This window comes from Tiliqua scincoides, chromosome 4 (genome assembly GCF_035046505.1).
Source record: "Tiliqua scincoides isolate rTilSci1 chromosome 4, rTilSci1.hap2, whole genome shotgun sequence".
In the NCBI taxonomy this organism is placed as follows: domain Eukaryota; kingdom Metazoa; phylum Chordata; class Lepidosauria; order Squamata; family Scincidae; genus Tiliqua; species Tiliqua scincoides.
Genome location: NC_089824.1, coordinates 214,477,771 through 214,497,512, shown reverse-complemented (window position 1 = coordinate 214,497,512; position 19,742 = coordinate 214,477,771). Strand labels below are relative to the sequence as shown.

The following is a 19,742-nucleotide window of genomic DNA, read 5'->3' as shown; positions in this document are numbered from 1 at the left end:
TACCACTTTTATTTTATTCCATGTGTGCTTCCATTTACTTATTAATTTCATATATTTATAGTCTGATTTTAAAAAATACATTTCTACCAATTCTCATCAAAGCCCAACCTAGAAGGAAGCATTTTAAAGCCCCCAAATTCAGGTGTGCACTGCTTAACAACGGACCACATAATGATGGACCGCATATATGACGGTGGTCAAAGCACAACAAAGAGATCCTTAATGATGCAACCAAGTCTTCCATTACCTGCAGCAAAGTGTCTCTTCTTACAAGGAGGATCTTAATGCAAAGAAGAGGCAGTCTATCTCCAGCAGCCTGTACAGCCAGCAAGTGCACAGGGAGGGAGTGTATGTTTACACATCAAAGGCACTAGATTGGGTGGAATGTTCGCTTAACAACCTAATCACATAACAACAGGGATTGGAGAATGTATCCCTGTCATTAAGAGGCACACACCTGCACATACAAAGCTTCCATGGAACCCTGCAGTACCTGAGAGAGCCCACAGAGCACAACTCAAGCAGGAATCTTGAGCATATTGGGCTAAAATTAAGATAGAGTCTATTTCTAGATGTTAAGTCACCAGCAGGCTGAGATCAGCAGCAGGACCTGACAATCAGGCCCAAGTGCCTCACTCCTGAGTGGTGTAGCTAAGGGTGATCAGGGGGGCACATTGACACAGGTACCATTCCTTGAGAGGTGCCAAGCAGCACCCCTGATGGCAGATGCCAAGGCGGAGCTGGATCCAGCCAGCCTGCCATGTTTCCGTGCCCATGGTAAGGAGGCCTGACAGCAACTGTTACCCTGCACATGCCCAATCTCATCTGATCTTGGAAGCTAAGCAGGGTCAGGCCTGGTTAGTACTTGGATGGGAGACCGCCTGGGAATACTGGGTGCTGTAGGCTTATACCATAGTCTTTCGAGACTGACGGTTGCCAACTGGTAAGGAGGTGTGTGTGCAGGAGAAGGTATTGCAATGGAAAGTGCTTTCTCGTGACCCCCCTCATTGGCAATTGGAGCAGTTGCGAGTCGCTCTCAGTGGCCAACCTTTTCCCATGAAAAAGCAGCTGGCTGCTTAGAGAGGTTTGCAACTGCTCAGAGCTCCATAACTTGGAAGTAATTGGTGGTGATGTCATCATGTCAGGCACTTCTGGGGTATGTAGAAACTCATGGCCCCGGGTGTCAGAGGGGGAAGCTATGCTACTGCCACTCCTATCACCAAGACTCCCAAGGAAGGGTAAGGTTTGCTGCACCACAAGCCCCCTCTCCTCACAACATTGGCCGGAAGAAAAACTGCAACCAGATACTGCAAGAATACTCGGGTGACGCGCCGGGGGGGGGGTGTGACAGGCCCTGGGGGGGTGACGCGCTAAAATCGCACCGTTAGGAACCACTGTGTCGTGCCATACACCATTGGATGAGGACTGTCCAGTGGAACACAATGCAAAAAACCCCGTTGAGATAGCCCCTTCCCTTCAAAGGTTATGTTATATATCAACCAATGCGTAATTTCATGCAGAATGCAATGAAACAAACCACACTGAAATATCTGTGTTCTATCATAAGGTACTGCCAAAAAAACCAGTGGGGGCGGGGCGATGGTACATCACCACACCCACCACCTGCGGTGCTGCCCTGCCCACAGGCCTCCCGCACTGGGTGACACATATCCTAGCGATGCCACTGATTTACACTAAACTGGGAACTGGGGAGGGCTAAAAATCTCACTGATATTTTTGTGGTGGGGTGTTCTTGTAGGCAGGCTACAGAGAAAATTCACTTGGTGGAACAGGGCTGTCTTCCCTTTATTTAATCATTTGTTTTTCTTTAATTATTTATAATTATTTATTTTATTGTGCTTGATGACGTCACTTCCAGCTATGACATCACTTCCAGTGGGTCCTGGACAGATTGCCATTCTAAAAAGTGGGTCCCAGTGTTAAAAGTTTGAGAACCACTGCCTTAACTCAAAACAGGTCAATCAGACATTCTTGGGGAGAGGGTGACACCCTAGTGAACAAAATTCTGGAAATCGTGGCTTTTAGGAATAATACCATCATATTATATACCATTTGATGCTGAATTTCATCCATTGCTTGTGGGGAAATATTCACTGCATTTATTTTCTGCCCATTATTATTATTCATTTCAAATCCTGAGCTGCTTAGAGGAAGGGAGGTATATAAATGTGAATTAATTAATTAATAATTAAAAAAATAATTAATTATGTCATATGGGGTGACAAAAATTTATGGGCCCCAGGTATCAAATGACCTAGCTACACCACTGTCTCAGAATGTGCCAGGCCCTGAAAACAAGCATTCCTCTCAGCTCAGGAAACTGGTCACATCTTGGCCCAAGTCCTACCCCCTGTCCTAACCATCACTGCATGGGCTGAGGAGAAGATTCACCATGTGAATATATACAGGGGCTTTTCCTAAACTTTAAATCAGTTGGGTGGGAGAGATTTCAGGCAGAGCAACAGTGAGACCGAACAGACTTGTAAAGTGCCCCTCCAATGACTCCGCCAGGTGCTGAGTCCCAGAACCCACACAGTAAGTCCACGGTGCTTACTCAAGGATTCCCCAGCAGACAATCTGACCTGCAAAACATTCACTGAAGGCAGAATATTTGAAAACCACTATGGGACTTTGAAGTCCCGGTTCCACTGTTGTACCTGTGAAAGGAGATGCAAGACAAAATAAACTAGGATACAGGCTGGAGTACAGAGACCAGGTTTTTGCTTGGGGATACAAGGGCTCAGAACTGGATTTTGCCAGAACTGGACATCCCCCTTTCCTTGCAGAACTTCCAGGTCCTGCAGAGCCTGCCTAGAACCAAGACTCCACATCTGTTCTTTGGAGCCTATTAACCACTCCTGGATGACACCTCGGAGGCGAGCCCACTTGAGTCATTCATTGTTCAGCACCCCAGGAGCTCCAAGCCACATCAGAGCTGGGCAGCCACCAAGCAGTGTAGATATACCCATGAAATTCAATTCAGCCTTTGGGGCTGCCATGGATTATATCAGACGATAATGGCTCTCTGGTGGGATATATATACCTCTGGAGTTTACAGTTCTTACTGCAGACACCGAGGAATAACTCTGTCAAGGGATCCTCATGCAACAAGGAATTTGATTTGGAAGCAAGACAACAGTTGCCAGCATCTCACTCCATCATCCCTTTATATTTCAAAAACCAACAACGGCCTCATTAGAGCAGATTTAGGGCAGGAGACAGAGGAGGCAAAATGAGAAGCGAAAGGATCAGTAAGTGGCAAGGAAAGGCTTCCAGAAGATTTCGAGTCGGGCAAATGGAGAGTCTCCTGCAATCCCTCCTGAATTACAGTAAACTGCCTGCTTGCATTTCATTCCTCCTCTAGGGGATGGAAATAAATTGCATCTGCTTACAACCAAATATGTGACTGTCCCATTAGGACCTTGAAAACTAACAGAGTTGCTACAATGGGGATAGATTTGTCTCCTCGTCTTTTCAAGAGGCATGTGCATGTGGGGAAAAAAAAAAACCAAAACTAGTCCTTTCAAAGGCTACCATAATTGTAAAAAAAGCTTTAGGGCTCTTTTGTATATTCAAATGTGCTTTTGTTCTTTCAGCCAATATATCCATTGGGACACATGGAATTGCTCCATACTGATCCGGTTGGCTCAGGGTTGTCTACACTGACTGTCAGCTCTTCTGGGTTTCAGACACGCTCTTTACCCAGCATGTACTTAGTCTGTGGAACTCCTAGCCACAGGATGTGGTGATGGCATCTGACGTAGAAGCCTTTAAAATGGGATTGGACAAATTTCTGGAGGAAAAATCCATTACAGGTTACAAGCCATGACGGGTATGTACAACCTCATGGTTTTAGAAGTAGGCTACCGCAGAATGCCAGGAGCAACGGAGGGCACCAGGATGCAGATCTCCTGTTGTCTTGTGTGCTCCCTGATGCATCTGGTGGGCCACTGTGAGACACAGGAAGCTGGACTAGATGGGCCTTTGCCCTCATCCAGTGGGGCTCTTCTTACGTTCTTGTGACAAGGGTCTTTCCCACTCCTACCTGGAGATGCAGAAAACTGAACTTGGGACCAAAGGAGGTGCCATAAGACACCTCTTCCTGAACCTTTTTGAGCATCCCATCCCTTGTAACTTTGGCCTCCCACTCAGATCTTTTCCCAGCCTGTCCCTTTGATGTCTCCTTCTCCCTTTGCCCCTTATCTCCCCTAATTATATGCCTCATGTAAATATATATTGCAAGCTGCTTGGGGCAGGGACCTTTCATTTTTGCGCATGTATTCTATAAGCCGCCATGTAAGCTGCTGGTACCATGTAAGTAATAAATAGTAAATCATAACAAAAAATGTACTTTAACCACACTTGAAGCAACAAGACATTAATGAACAGCACCAGGCTGCCTGGGAGGGAACACAACAAGAAGAAAAAGGGTGATTAGATGGCAAAGCATATACTGCTTCCAGATGTAAAACCATGATGTCTGAGATCACATTAAGATGCTACGATGTAGGGCTTGATCATTAATTCTGGATAGCACTGGCCATTAATGCTGTGGGAAGCTTTCTGCGCTTCGCCTCCGCTCCTTCTCTCAGTCTCCACAACGCTGAAAGCTAATACTAATTGCTGATGGCTCCCCGCCTTCCTTAAAACACTTGTGAGGAGGAGGGTGGCACGTGCGTGCAAGCGCATGCATGTATGAGTGTTCACATGGCCAAGAATTCACAGTCATTAGGAGCACCCATATAATTAGGAGAAAACATACGGGCTTTTTGTTAATCATTTAGAAATAATATGATAAACATGCAGTGCAGAAATGTTTGCAGAATAAGAAGATGATAAAACTAAGTGCTGAAAGATTGAGCCAGGATATGAGAGAGAGAAAGAGAGAGAGAGAGAGAGAGAGAGAGAGAGAGAGAGAGAGAGAGAAGGGGGTGTATTAACATAATATAATTCAGCACAGCCAGCCATCTGTTTTAATTGAGCAAGCTTATTCGTACAATGCTCTGCTTCGCTAATCTTGTTTAGATTAATGTTAATGTTCTATTAAAAGGCAGTTTATCATCTCACAATGTGGAGTTAAAATAAGCACACCCAGATTCTGCCATTGAGGCTGAGGAAGAAAATGGATAGCTCATTACCCAGCTATTGATCTCCCTACAACACAACTATTAAGGCTGGGAAGTTTTTGCTGGAGAGTAACTCATGATCTTCTTCCTTAAGGTTGAGCTTAAATGAATGCAGATGAAAAGTTTGGCTTTCCTAGTTGAGGATTTAAGGCAGGCCGCTTGGCAAAATGTTCTCGGATATGTCCTTTGGGGGGAGGGGTGGATGGAGGGAGGGAGGGAAAGGAGAATACAGGCAGGCTCTAATGGCCAGTAAATTCTTTCAAGTCATGAAAGTGGAAACCAAGACAGATTTTTCCCCCCACTGTCACAGCTTATGGTGAGAAAACACCGTCTTTTTCTCCTAGTCTGTATTTTAATGAGAAAGCCCAAAGTTGAGCTTCCCTTGGAAACATGCCTATCATTAAGAACAATCCCAAAGGCAAAAGAAAGCTCAGGCTGAGAGACACAAAGCACATTTGACACCAGAATCAATATAACAGAGATTGGCATCATCAGTAGTTGCTACAGATCTTGTTTTCAGTAATTATGGTGGATTCTGGTACTTTCTCTTACAGTCTACCGGGAAATCTAGCAGCAGAGATTGAGACTTTCTGGGAGTTGGGCAGGAGTCTTGCTTTCCTAGGGTCTATGCACAGCCACCATGCTAAATGAAGTCCAACAGCCTTACACTGTGGTCTGTCAAACAGGTATGGGCTGCCATAAAACATTAGCTGGGTGCACATCATCAGTTTATTTTATTACTTCTTTTGGGATTGAGATCCTGCCTTTTTGCCATGCCTCAAGACAGCTGTTGTGCAGGCAGCCTAGTCTACAATAGATCACACCATTCATGGACAAGGTGAATCTATTAAGAGGAAATCACATAACAGAATGCACCTCCTCTTAACCTCTCCCCCCCCCCACCTCCACCAAAACCTCCTTAACCACAGGCAACCAAGACACCAAGGAGAAGGGTCCGAGCCTAACCGTTCCCCGAAATGTTAGTTTTCTGTGTTTTTGAACTGCAGAAGTGCACTGAAGATTCATCTCCCAACTGCAGTTTGAAACAGTCTGAGTTACACCATGTGATGAAGTGTCTGGCTAAACTGTTCCTTAGCTACTGCATGGTCCTCTCTCTCTCTCTCTCTCTCTCTCTCTCTCTCTCTCTCTCTCTCTCTCTCTGAAGTTCCTGAACCTGAGCAGCCTCAGTAAGTAGCTCTGAACTGAAATGGGAGGGGGCAAGCTTGAAAAAGATTCTCACCCTCCCTGACATGTGCCTTCCCCTCATCTAGGCATGTCCTTTGAGAAAAAGGGGAAAACTACTTGCAAGGGAGTGAAGTGAAGGAGTAAAAATGTGGATGAGATGAACCAAAAGGGGAACAAAAAAGTCACCTTTAAATGCCACTAAACTAGCTTCTTGTGCAGTTAGCACATGGTTCTTCTCATCTGCAGAGTCCATTCCAAATCTGAATCCAACGGGTGTGATTTAGAATTAATTGTGTCTACATGAACCAGAAAAAAAATTGGAAATGCCGCTAAGCCAAGCGATCGTCAAGCTCATGTGTTGATTGCTTTGCTATAAAAATGCAGGGATAAAATAATTAACATTCCATTTTATCTTCATTCGAGGATTTCATAATGATTTGTCGACATTTATTAAATGCCACCATACATCTGCTTTAGAAGGCAGTGACTGAGAAAAAAGGGGGACGACATAAATGGTCATCATGGATAACTGCATGACCATAAAGCCCCAGCCGTTGCTGCAGGTAAAATAGCCAACGTGATCCTTGAACAATAATCAGGCAGGAATATTATCAAACGGAACCAAAAGAGAGAGCTTCATCTTTAGTAGAGCATGTGAGGTGCAATGGTCAGGGTTAAGGCAAAACATTATTGCAATATTCCAAAAGGTTTCAGGACTCAGGTCTACACAGGGACCTGAACCGGCAACCAAACAGACATTAGGCAAGAGATTGTGTAAGTGCACTATCACCCTGCTGTGACCAAAGAATGATACTATAGGGGGACTGGCCACACCAGCTGAAAGGAAGCTCCTTCATACCGATAGTTCAAAGTTGGTCAGGTGACATCTACATGGATTAAATGGCTTCAATCGCAAATCCACACATGCATGCACAGGGACTTTGTGGCCACCCTATATAAATATCTCTAGCTCAGCCATACCTGCTGTTTTGAGCCACTTTGGGCACAATTCCAGGGGTGTCCAAAGTTTTTAGCAGAAGGGCCACATCATCTCTCTGACACCATGTTGGGGGCTGAATTAATTTACATTTCAAATTTGAATAAATTTACATTAATGAATATATTAAAGATGAACTTATATGAAGGAATGAAGGTCTTGCAATAGCTCAAGGCCTATAAAAGGCCTTGCACAAAGCAAGGCTGGCCTTTCCTTTGCAGCTGCTACTGCATCACAGACGTGAAACAACAAGCAGTGGAGGGAGCCCTCATCCCACAGCTCACTCGAGAGGCCAAACAGTTGCCCTCACGCTGAGAGCAGTTGCGTTGGGCCAGTGTGGGCTCCAACAAATCTCTGGAGGGCCAGAGGCTCATTGGAGACTAGGGGCTCCCTGAGGGCCACATAGAGAGGCCTTGAGGGCCGCTAGTGGCCCCAGGGCTGGGGTTTGGGCACCCCTGCACAACCCTAACCAGGTCTACTCAGAAGTAAGTCCTATTTTGTTCAATGGGGCTTACTCTCAGGAAAGTGTGATTAGGATTGCAGCCTTTGACTCTTCTTGCTGGACAAGCTCTGTACTGCCTTCTTTTAAACTCACTAGTAGATGAGTTTGATGGAGGAACAGAAAGCACGCCTTTTGTGGCAACGTCACACAGCGTTGTGTGTTGACTCAGCTCTAGAAGGGCCAGTGATGGTACTGTTGGGAATCATGTATTTTCCCCAAAAGCTGAGCTGGGAGCATGGCTGGCTAGCACCATTCAAGAAATCCACTGTTTCAGAGGCAGTAGATTTGCGAGGGGAAGTCTATCTTAACTCTATATAGGCATGTGACCTAGATGCCTTTCAAAGGAGTTTGGGCAGATTTATGGAAGGAAACTGCATCACAGGTCATGATGATTGCATGCAATTTCCAGGTTTCAGAGGTAGCCTATCTCTGAATGCCAGATGCAAGGGAGTGGCAACAAAATACAGGTATCTTGTTGTCTTGTGTGCTCCCAGAGGATATGCTGAGCCTCTGGGAGTTACAGGAAGTGGGATTAGATGGGCTTTTGGTCTGATCCAGCAGGACTCTTCTGATGTTCCATATGAATGAAGATGCCACTGCAAGAGCTCTTAGGCAAGAAAACTCAGGATCAGAACTTGTAGCTCCCCTCAGTATTACCTCCCAGCTGTCTTAACTAAGGGGCAGGAGTGCTGATCTTACCAGCAGCAAGTGTGGTTAGGACCTGTGAAGGAAGCTTCCTTGAGAAACCATTGCCAATGGTCAAGCGTTTTGAAGCAGGAATTCAGGCAGCCAGACTCCAGTATCGTAATGTGGCACTTTGCCAGAAGAGGGAGCCCCTGGTGGTTTGAACTCCTTTTCTTCTACTAGAGTAGCTAGCTAGAAGGAAGGAAGGGACAGCTGCCTAGCGTGGCCAAGCTAACTCAGCAGATTGTCAGGGAACAAGAAACTATGAGGATGCACTTGGCCCTGTCACGTTACCAGAATCTGCCCATTTCCAATCCTAGTCACACACCTCCAAAGAACTGCTGCTGCCCTGTGACCCTCCATTTGAACTGTTGCTGTACCTCAAACAAGCTATTTGGTTATGACCCACTGACTGCTTTCTGAATGATGTCTTGACTTCAGCCTAAAATAAGAATGGAAGGAAGGCCCAGCTGTAACAGGCCAAAGGCCCGCTGGTGATCTACGACTAAAGTCAGTTACCAGGGCTGTGCGCAGGCTAAAGCTTCAGAGTGTTCTGGAGGCACAGAAGGGAGCAGGTGTGTGCAACATCAGCCCTGTGAGGGCAGGTAGTATGTAGTTTCTAGATCAGTGGTTCCCAAGCTGTGAGTCCTGGACTTACCAGTAAGTCATGATCCAATTTTTGTTGGGTGGCGAAACTAACAAGGCAGTTTTGGCTATGTGCATCAAGGGTTAAACAACCTGCAAGGAGGGGGGGAGGAACACAGTTGCCCAGCATAGCTGCCTTCCAAGCAGTTGACCCGGGTTTGATTCCCGGCCAACGTAGCATTAATTTTGATAACTGTTACCCTGCACATTCCTGATCTTGTCTGATCTTGGAAGCTAAGCAGGCTCAGGCCTGGTTAGTACTTGGATGGGAGACCGCTTGGGAATACCCGGTGCTGTAGGCCTATACCATAGTCTTTCGAGACTGAGGGTTGCCAACCATTATAGCCACATTCCTTGGCATTTATAAACCAGGCAGCAGCCTCTAGATCCTCTCAAAAGCCTGGGAACCACTTCTGTAGATTGATCAAAGGATCATGCCAGGGTGGGGCTGGCAGGCAACTCATGATAGTATTTCTTTTCTGTCATTTGCAACTAATGAGTTCCTCACAGCCCAATCCTAGGTATGTCTACTAGAAGTAAGTCCCATTATAGTCAATGGCGCTTACTCCCAGGTAAGTGTGGACAGGACTGCAGCCCAAGTGAGTAAAGAAGTGTTTATTTCTGGCCATCACCTGCTTAATGATGTCACCTTCATGATAGCACTTCCAGCCTTCAGCAGGCTCCATGAATGCTGTTTGGCCTGCTGTATGAAACGGATTCGATACCCCTGTCCTAGATTGATCAAAGGATTGTGCTAGGGTGGGACTGGCAGGCATGGTACCTCCACCACATTAGAAAAGTCCTGCTGGATCAGGGTAAAACCCATCTAATGCGGCATCCACTTTCCCACAGTGGCCCACCAATTGCCTCTGAGAAGCCCACAAAAGAGAGAAAGGCACCCTTCTCTTCCACCATTGCTGTCCTGCATCCAGCATTCAGAGGTGTACTCTTGCTGAACCCAGAGGTTGTGTATACACATCACATACCCTCTTTGATGCACAGAATTTGACCATTTTGAAGGCAGTCACAGTCCTTATCTGTTGACTTTGTTTCCTGAACTAACTGTATCCTGCTTGTTCTTCTGATTACAGTAGCTTCCCGTTATACATCTGTGTCCTCCTTTGCAACCAAGCACTTCAGGTCTCCCCATCTAGGCACAGAGGTTTTTTGACATTTGCAGAAGGCAGCCTTTGGCTTGCCAACCCAGCTGTGACACTGATTCAATAGGTTAATGATGCAGGGGCCCTGCAATTGCACAGCGAGCCCTCCAGGGAAGGGAATTGTGATGCTAGAGCTGAAATCCAGAGCATTTCCAAAAAAACTGAGCCCAATTCATCAAGGATTTATCCTGCGTTGGTCCAACTCAGTCCAGTGGGGTTTGTTAATGAGACCTCCCCAGCTGGTGCAAGTCCAAGTGGACCCAGGAAGGCAGATTGAGACAGAAGGAGGCAGTATCGGCAGCAGCTAAAGACACTCAGCATAGGACTTAGTTGTACCTTTATAGGCTTTTGCCTGTGGAATAGGTTCAGTGGCACTAATCTACATTGTGATACTGGAAAAGAATGAAACGCATGCCAACCATAACTGAACCATGAAAGCTTGTTTGCCAGGAAAAGGCAGACGGGTGTGGGGGCTTAGACGAAACAAACGGTCAGAACAATTGTTGGGTAAAAATCCCTACAATTCCATCTGTTGCATCCCACATAACTTCACCACCAGTCAGCACTGAGCACAAGGGACACAAAAAGCCTCATTAAAACCGTAAGAAAACTTTCATAACAATGTCTTTTCTAAAAGATCAGGCATAGAACAGGGAAACTAAGGAGGCTTAATGAGACACTTTTGGGCACCTCACATGTCACAGGAAGTGCCCACAATTCTAGTCTCACAACAGCCCAACACGTGAGCTGGCGAACGGTGGCCAGAGTTAAGGATCTAGTGATCCCTGGTTTCTTTGCCCCACCCTTTGCCCTAATTTCAGACTTATTTGCCCTGCCTCTTTCCTCCGCTCAAGGCAGCCGGCGTTGTTCAACTGTTGAACAACCAACAAAATAAACTTCTAGAAACTGTTAAAATCCCATCATACAAGACAGCAGTCATAAAATCAATTTAATTTCACACTGCATGAGAGTTGAAAGTAGCAGGTGGAACCAGATGAGTAACAGCCGATTCAGGCACCCAAAGTTTGCTGAAGAAAATGCTTGACAAAATTCCTGAACTAGCACCTTCTCAGCAAATGCAACCCCCAGGGGCTACTGCAAGAAAAGAACCCTGCTCTTTTCTGTCATCAACCTGAATATCTTCCCTAAGCATACTTTGTGCAGAACTAGTAGCAAAGCATGTGGGTGGGATGGTTCATATTGGATGTTTTTAGTATTTATCACCTGTTGGTAATAAATATATATATATATATATATATATATATATATATATATATATATATATATATATATATAGCAGATATATATAGCAGATATATATAGCAGATATAAGGGCAGTTAAAGAGTTAAAGTATGCTCCAGCACCACTGAAGTAAGGCTGTTCGTTGCATTGATTAGTGAGAGAGTGGGAGAGATGCTTAAATCTGCCCTATCAAAATCAATGGCACTTCAAAGTCATGCCGCACTGAATTCCCAGGAAGGTTTATTTTCCCTGCAAAAGTTGTCATTTCGAGATGTGTGAAAACATGCAGGGAAACTCCGCCTTGCGCTCTTTTGCACATTTTCCCCCACACCTGTTCACAGCCCCTCAACTGCTGCTGCTGCTGCTTGGGGAGGGAGTGGAAATGCCTCGCAAATTGCCAAGGCAACCCAGTCGATGTTCCTTTGCACCAGGATGCACGGCAAAAATGTGCAAGCCATTTCCACATCTCTTGGTGAAAGGGCAAAAGCACTGTGTGCTTGGAGATGCAAATATGAGTACGTATCCCAGTGAAAATAAGAGATGGCAGAAGGACAACAGAGCAGTGGCGGAGCTAATGATCTTGTAGCCCAGTGCCAAGCTCAAAATGTTGCCCCGGAAATGATGTCACAACCAGAAGTGACATCATGCCTAGACTTTTAAAAAAGTGAAAATTGGGAGGAACCCACCCCCTCCCCCCAGCAGTTTGCCACCCACTTGCTCTGCTGCCTCCCCCCCCCCAATTGGTGGCATAGCTAAGGTATCTATCTGCTACCTGGGGTCAAAGAAGATCTGTAGTCCCCCCAGACAAAATCAAATTTAATTAAGTAAATAAATAAAAAGTGTGCCCCTGATTGGTTCAAGACACTGTCATGATAACATATCATTGCAACATGTCAATAACATAATAGCATGTCATTGACTCTCAGAACAATCAGACTCATAGGTCAGTTTTGAGTTAAGGAAATCCACTTTTTGTTCCACAAGACATTTGTGTTTTCATTTTCTGGTTAATTGGCCATACCTTTTGACAGAATACAGATATTCCAGTGCAGTTGGTTTCATTGCATTCTGCATTAAATTACCTTTCCAATGATATATAACATGATGGTATTACTCATACATACCAAGATTTTCACTATTTTCGTCACTTGTGTCAAGCTCAGCTTGTTGCCCTCCTAAAGCTTGATGCCCGGTACAACTGCTACTCCCTGCACCCCTTTAGCTACGCCACTGCAACAGAGGAATTACATCTGATGCTTTTTCTTTCCACAGGCACTTTTTGGTTAGGGCCTTAACATGTTTGATACTATTTCTGCAAGTGGCTTTCTTTTTTAATATTGGACAGGGGTGCCCAAACCCCAGCCCTGGGGCCACTTGCAGCCCTCGAGGCCTCTCAATGCGGCCCTCAGGGAACCTCCAGTCTCCAATGAGCCTCAGGCCCTCCGGAGATTTCTGGAGTCCACACTGGCCCAACGCAACTATCAGTATGAGGGCGACTGTTTGACCTCTCGCATGAGCTGTGGGATGAGGGTTCCCTCCACTGCTTGCTGTTTCACATCTGTGATGCAGTAGCGGCAGCAAAGGAAAGGCCTGCCTTGCTTTGTGCAAGGTCTTTTATAGGCCTTGAGCTATTGCAAGACCTTCATTCATTCATATAAGCTCATCTTTAATATATTCATTTATGTAAACTTATGTAAATTTATCCAAACTTAAAATGTAAATTAATTCCTTTTTCCCCCTGGCCCCCAACACAGTGTCAGAGAGACGATGTGGCCCTCCTGCCAAAAACTTTGGACACCCCTGATATAGGATTACAGTTTATTGAACAATTCTCTTATATAAAAATACCCAAACTGGGATGAGATTACAGGCGGGATCTCAGTATCCACTGGGCTTTGGTTCTGTGACTCCCCACAGATACCAAAAAATGCATTAAATAAAAGCAGTTAAAACAAAACAAACACGAGTCAGTCAAGCAGAACTGCTATTTTGCAGCTCACTCCAAGAAAAGTGACTCTCTCCCTTTGCCCTGACTCCTGGCTGGCGACTAATCACTTCCGCATTCCATTGTTCAGCAAACCAGGGTGGGGACGTCACTTTTCTCTGAGTGAGCTGCAAAACAGCAGTCCTAATAGTCTGTCCCTAGAAAAGCGGCTTTCGGAATGGGGATTGTAAAGGGATTCCCCCCCCCTTTTTCCAGGAATCAGCAGGGTCCTTCTTATCTGCGGTGGCCATCAGTGTTGAGTCTAAGCCGTAGATTAAAAAAATCTGTGTATTAAAAAGTTGAACTTGCACTTATATATAGAAAAATGGGGATATCAATTCAATAAAAATAAATAGGGAAGTTGTCCCTCTACCTTCCGTTAGGAGGCCTGCGCTTTATCCAGTGCAAAATTGGGGCGAGAAGTGGCTCAGCCAGGGGCACCGGGTAAGCCTAACCATGGCCCCTAACTACCGGGTAAGCCACCATGGCCCCAATAGGTCTCCTTGGACTTGTGCCAACTCAGGAGGTGGCACAAGTCCAAGGAGAACGGAGTGACTTCAAGCTGCTCCATGTTGTTCAGTGAATGGGACTGGGATCCAGCATAACTGACAGGTCCCAGCCCCACCTCCAGCTCCCTGCAGCGTCCTCTAACTGCCCTTCCCCTGCCCCAGAATGCCTCACTCCTGTCTCCTCCCCACCCTTCCTAGACCCCTACGTCGGCCGACACAACCCTCCCCCCCAGGTCGGCAAGGAGGCTGGATGCACCTTTATGGCCTGTTTACAACTCTCCTGGGCTGGCACAAGGGACTTGCGCTGGCCTAACATATAGTTAGGGTTGCGCCCTTTGTTTCTCAATAGACATGAGTGTTGGCTTGATTGCCCTTGCAATGGAAACACACTCCTGCTTCTTCCTGCAAAAAAATGTTTTCATCCTTTTACCCAGAAATGTGGAAATGGCTTGACACAAGAGGTGCCAACCAAACAGATAGTTAAGTTCACCACGCTGTTTCAAAAACAAGCCCGTGTAAATCACATTTCTGGTCTTAATTTGCAAATCATGCGATTTCAAAACAGTGCAGATTAATCACAGGTACATTGTGACATTTCACAAACAACAACCTGTTGTGGCACATGCTTTCCTGTGAGAAAGGTCAATTGATCTTAATGGGGTTTACTTCTGAGTAGGCATGCATCGAATTGCACTGTCAGTCTACCTACGCTTGATTATCCCTACTCAGGAAAGATTCGCTTCTTATGTAACTCAATATTCATGTGCACATTTTGTCTGATATGCAAATCGTAACAACACACACTATGTTAGCTTCAGGCTACTAACATTCTGAAATGAGCTGTGGCCCTCCAGCTCATGATGTATTCCTGCTCTGAACCTCCTTGCTGAACAAGCTGCCCACCCGTGGACTAACCTTTTGTAAACAGCATACCCATTTTCTGATTATCCAGATGCTTCGCTTGTCCCCATGGCCAATCAGATTAATGAGCTTGCAATGTAATTATTTTGCAGAAAATGCAAGGAAAGCAAATGAATCTTTTGGAAGAAGCAGAGCTTGCTACTCTTAAGCCTTCCTTTTTACCCCCTCCAGCTACGATGAAATGATGTAGCTCAAAGGTGCTGGCCCATTTAAGCAATTTTTTGAAGTGGACTGAGTAGGATCTATCTAAACAAAAGCGAGAGGTATCAAAAAATCAGGGGGAAGGCATCACGGGAATGTAGAGAATGAGGGCAATCCGTACAAATAGGCATACCTTGTGAGCTCTACCCTCTGGCCAATTCTTTCCCTAGAGAAACTTAACCAGATAGAATAATTGGGAAAATGACAGTTAAATGATTGAGCCACAACAGACTATTTATTATTTATAAAGCACCCATCCAACGCTCTGGGCTCTGTGCAAAATCTTGACAACATTACAGAAGGAAGAGGTCAGAAGGTAGACTGACGCTTAGCATTTCCCGTCCTTTGGGCTACACCAATGAAGATGTGAATAGGGACATGTCTTATATTGAGAGAGCCCTGTAGTTCAAATCATTCCATTCTGTCTATATCAGTGTTTCCCAAACTGTGGGCCAGGAGGACCCATCAGTGGGTCACAACCTGATTTTTGGTGGGTCGTGAAACTGACAAGCTGAGAGCTGACTAGGAAATGTTTTGAGCCCTATGGAAAGGGAAACTGAGCTGCACATGCATGTTTGGGACATTCCCTTACCCCGAGGTGACCTCCAACCACCTCCTCTAAGATGCGGCGCTGGCCATGAGGCCTGGCTGCACCAGCACAGATTTGGATTGGGCTGCCCATTTTTAAGAGGAAAGTTGGACTAAGTATTTTGAATGAATGAATGAAATAAGAGTTGTAGTATGAGACATGGAGCTGCAAACTGGGAACCAGTGAATGCTTTCTGGTTTTTTATTTTTTTATTTTGCAATGGAAATAGAAAATAAATAAGGCACTGTGTCCTTTTTGAATTAAGTTCTATTGCACAGGACTTTGCAAATTAGATAATGAAACCGTCTTCATCTGGCAGAATAAAGTGTTCAGTGTAACTCAAAACCTCGCCTGTGCCTAAACCATTAACGGTTGCCCCAATACACATATACAGCTCTTTGGGAGTTTTCTGCAAAGCACTCCACAGGTCTCCATGTGACGGCTCCACAGCACTCCACAGCAGCTCCATGTCTCATACCACAGCTCTTATTTTATTTATTTATATTGAAACCCACCCTTCTAAATCCAAGATTAGATGCTCCTTCCATGTTATCTCACCAGATGCTCCCTGCTTCCTCTTTTCTCCCTCCTTCTCCTGCGTGACCTTAACATGGATATATTTTGCTCTCCATATGTGTTCTTCAGATCATGGACAATGCTTTTCTTTTTTAAAAAAGTATCTGCACATTTTTTTTTCTTTCTTTTGGAAAGGGGGGTAGGTTTAAAATCACCATCAGCTCAACAGATTGCGATTTGGCCAGTTCAACAAAAACGTGGAATTTAATGACCTGGAAAAATGGCAGTGATGCCATCACTTCTGAGTCACCAAGCTTCACCCACTGTTGCTCCCCAGCCTTGGACCTAGGGGTGGATAAAAGGGGGGGCATGGGTGTGTGCCCCCCCCAACTGCTGCCAGATGGGAAAGGCACCTACCAGGACAGGAAACAGCCCAAGCACAGCTGGGAGCCCAGGCCTACCCACCTGGAATAGGTGAATTGGGAGCTCAAGTCTACCTGGCAGGTAGATCTGGGCTCCAAGTCCAGATGGGAGCCCAGATCTACCTGCCCACAAACTGGTCACAGAGGCCAATTCAACCAGGAACCAATGTGTACCTGGCAGGTAGATCTGGGCTCCAAGTCCATCCAGGAGCCCAGGTCTATCCACCCAGCAAACTGCCATTGAGGCCATAAGTCCAACCAGAAGCCCAGGTCTACCCAGAAAGGTTAACCTGGGCTCTGGAGTTTAGATAATGCTCTTGTCCCCACCCCCCCCACCCCCAAACATAAACATTGGATCCACCCCTGCTTGGACCTCACTGCACGTCACAGTTCTTCTGCATAGTCAGCATGGATTTTGGCACAAGAAGGAAGGGAAAAGCCAGTTGTATTCTTCTTGATTACATTAACTATTGCAACTTTTTGCAAAATTTACACAACCACTCCTTCCTCCCTAGAATCGTGAATCACGCTTGGAATGCTACAGGAAGCCAACTAATTGCCCACTACTGATTTAGACCATTACCCCCTTCTCTGCCACCTGCCTTTTCCAGACAGATTGAGAATTATGTGACTTGAGCTAAATGAACCCTGAGCCAAATTTGCCAAAGCATTGTTCTCTTCCCCAGGATAAATTATGCATTCACCCATTGTTTGAAAGTTTGGAATTCACCGTTGGTGGTAAACTTTTCACTGGAACACACAGATGGTCCTGCCTGATCCTGTTAATGAAAAAAATCTCTCACGCAGCTACAAAAACTGACGTGATCATCTGTTTTTCAACATTCTGGAAAAAAAATATATAGAGTGAGGTGTAAGGTGCGATACAAATGAGAATAATTAGCTTGTGCCATCTGTGGACATTAAAAAAAAGGGGGGGAAAAGAAGGAAAGAAAAGTCTCTTTATTCCAAGGTTTCGAACGGTAAGCATTATATCTTCAGCAAAGTACGCAGTTAATAACTTTTCAATTTATGGTGACCTTCTGCTCTGATTTACTTAAGGAACCAGGATACTTGCTGTGCCTCACACCTTTTCCACCTTATAATTAGCAAGTAATAAAAAATGCCATTAAAAAGTAATAAGTCTGCAGCTCTCCGACAATCCACTGATTAATTCTGCAGTTTGCAAAGCACTTTGGAGGTTACTTGGCTGAACTGCCAGTTTTTAACCCAGTCCCCAACTAGCAAGCAGGGCTTGTCAGCCACAGAGTCGAGAGCTGGTGGTGGTGGCAAGGTGCCTTTTGGCCAAGAGGTTTGAAGGCAATGCTCTCTCGCCCTTCCAGAACAAAAGAACGTAAGAGCCCTGCCAGATCAGGCCAAAGGCCCATCTAGTCCAACTTCCTGTATCTCACATTGGCCCATCAAATATGAGATACAGGAAGCTGAACTAGATGGGCTTTTGGCCTGATCCAGCAGGGCTCTTCTTATGTTCTTATGTCAGCTTCATTTGTGAGCATGCACAGTTGTGCCCTCTTTGCAATATGCAACTAGCAGCCCAATTCTTTCGTGGGCCAGCCCATAATCTACGGTGGCTTTAAATTTTTTTTAAATTAAAAAAACTTTTCTGCCCAACGTTGCATATACACAACAGGGATCAAATGTGTACACCTGTGGGCTGGGCAGAAATGGGTTAACTACTTCACTGTGCCATGGTCCCCAGTGGGCCTACTTTGTGATCCCCAGTGCAACCGGAACCAGTGGTGATGGGTAGAGATGACAACATAGTGCTGATGGCACTCCCAGTATTGCTGAGAAAAAACTGGAAGAAAAACTGCCAAGAAAAACCAGATGTGGGTCATGATTGCTTCAGGAAGCTGATCTGAGATGCAAGGAGGCTTGTAGAAAGGTCCATAGGACCCCTGTACGCTCCAGAGGAACTCTGCTACCACCTGGTAAGTGGGAAACCCCCATTTTTCACGGTGGCAGCAAAATACCAGAAGTTCTGTCACCGCTGCATCACCACATCTGTCACTGCCGGCAAGAACAGTTCCCCAATTTTTGTGTAAAGGTTGGCAACCACTGGATTCTATGATCTTCAAAGTCCCTTCTAACCAGTGGCGTCACTAGGATTCCCGTCACCCAGCACAGGAGGCCTGCGCGTCACCCCATGCAGTGGGCGGGGCAACACCGCAGGTGGTGGGTGTGGTGATGTACCATTGCCCCGCCCCCACTGGTTTTCTGGCAGTACCTTTTGATAGAACACAGATATTTCAATGTGGTTTGTTTCATTGCATTCTGCATGAAATTACGCATTGATTGATATGATGGGATTATTCCTCCAGACTCTGATTTTAGTGATTTTGAAAACTTGTAGGGTCACACACACCCCCGTGTCAACTTACTAACACCTCATTGCGGCGGTTCTCAAACTTTTAGCACCTGGACCCACTTTTTAGAATGACGATCTGTCCAGGACCCACTGGAAGTGATGTCATGGCCAGAAGTGACATCATCAAGCAAATTAAAATAAATAATTATAAAAAATTAAAATAAAAGAAATAATTAAATAAGGGGGAGCCAGTCCTGCTCCACCAAGTGAGTTTTCTCTGTAGTCTGCCTGCAATAACCCCCCCCAAAGAATCAGTGAGATCTTCAGCCCTCCCCAGTGCCCAGTTGAAAGTCCTTCTATTTCAAGCACATCAATACAAAGACCCACCTGGCTTTACAAGTCTGAGAGCCCAATCCTATGCCTGTCTATTCAGAAGTAAGTCCCATTAGAGTCAATGGGGCTTACTCCCAGGAAAGTGTGGGTAGGATTGGGCTGTGAGGGAAACTGCAAGTACAAAATAGAAAACATTCCCCTTAACAGTTCAAGCCTTTCTTTGTTGGTCCTTTCCAACGGGGGGGGGAGGCTGCCTTCTGGGGCTTTTGTTGAGCTCCAGTCCCATCGGATCAGGACCATTCTGGTGTCCTCACATTCCCCTTTGCCTGGCTTGACCACCAGCCAAGGCACGTCTGCCTACTTGCGAGTAAACACGAT

At 45.6% G+C, this 19,742-nt stretch overlaps 1 protein-coding gene and 1 pseudogene across 1 annotated transcript in view; one reads left to right on the top strand and one right to left on the bottom strand.

The window, feature by feature from the left end:
- Positions 1-19,742, bottom strand: part of CDH4 (cadherin 4) — a 423,769-nt gene that overhangs the window by 375,321 nt on the left and 28,706 nt on the right. The window lies entirely within an intron of this gene.
- LOC136650410 (5S ribosomal RNA) lies at positions 787-906 on the top strand (annotated as a pseudogene).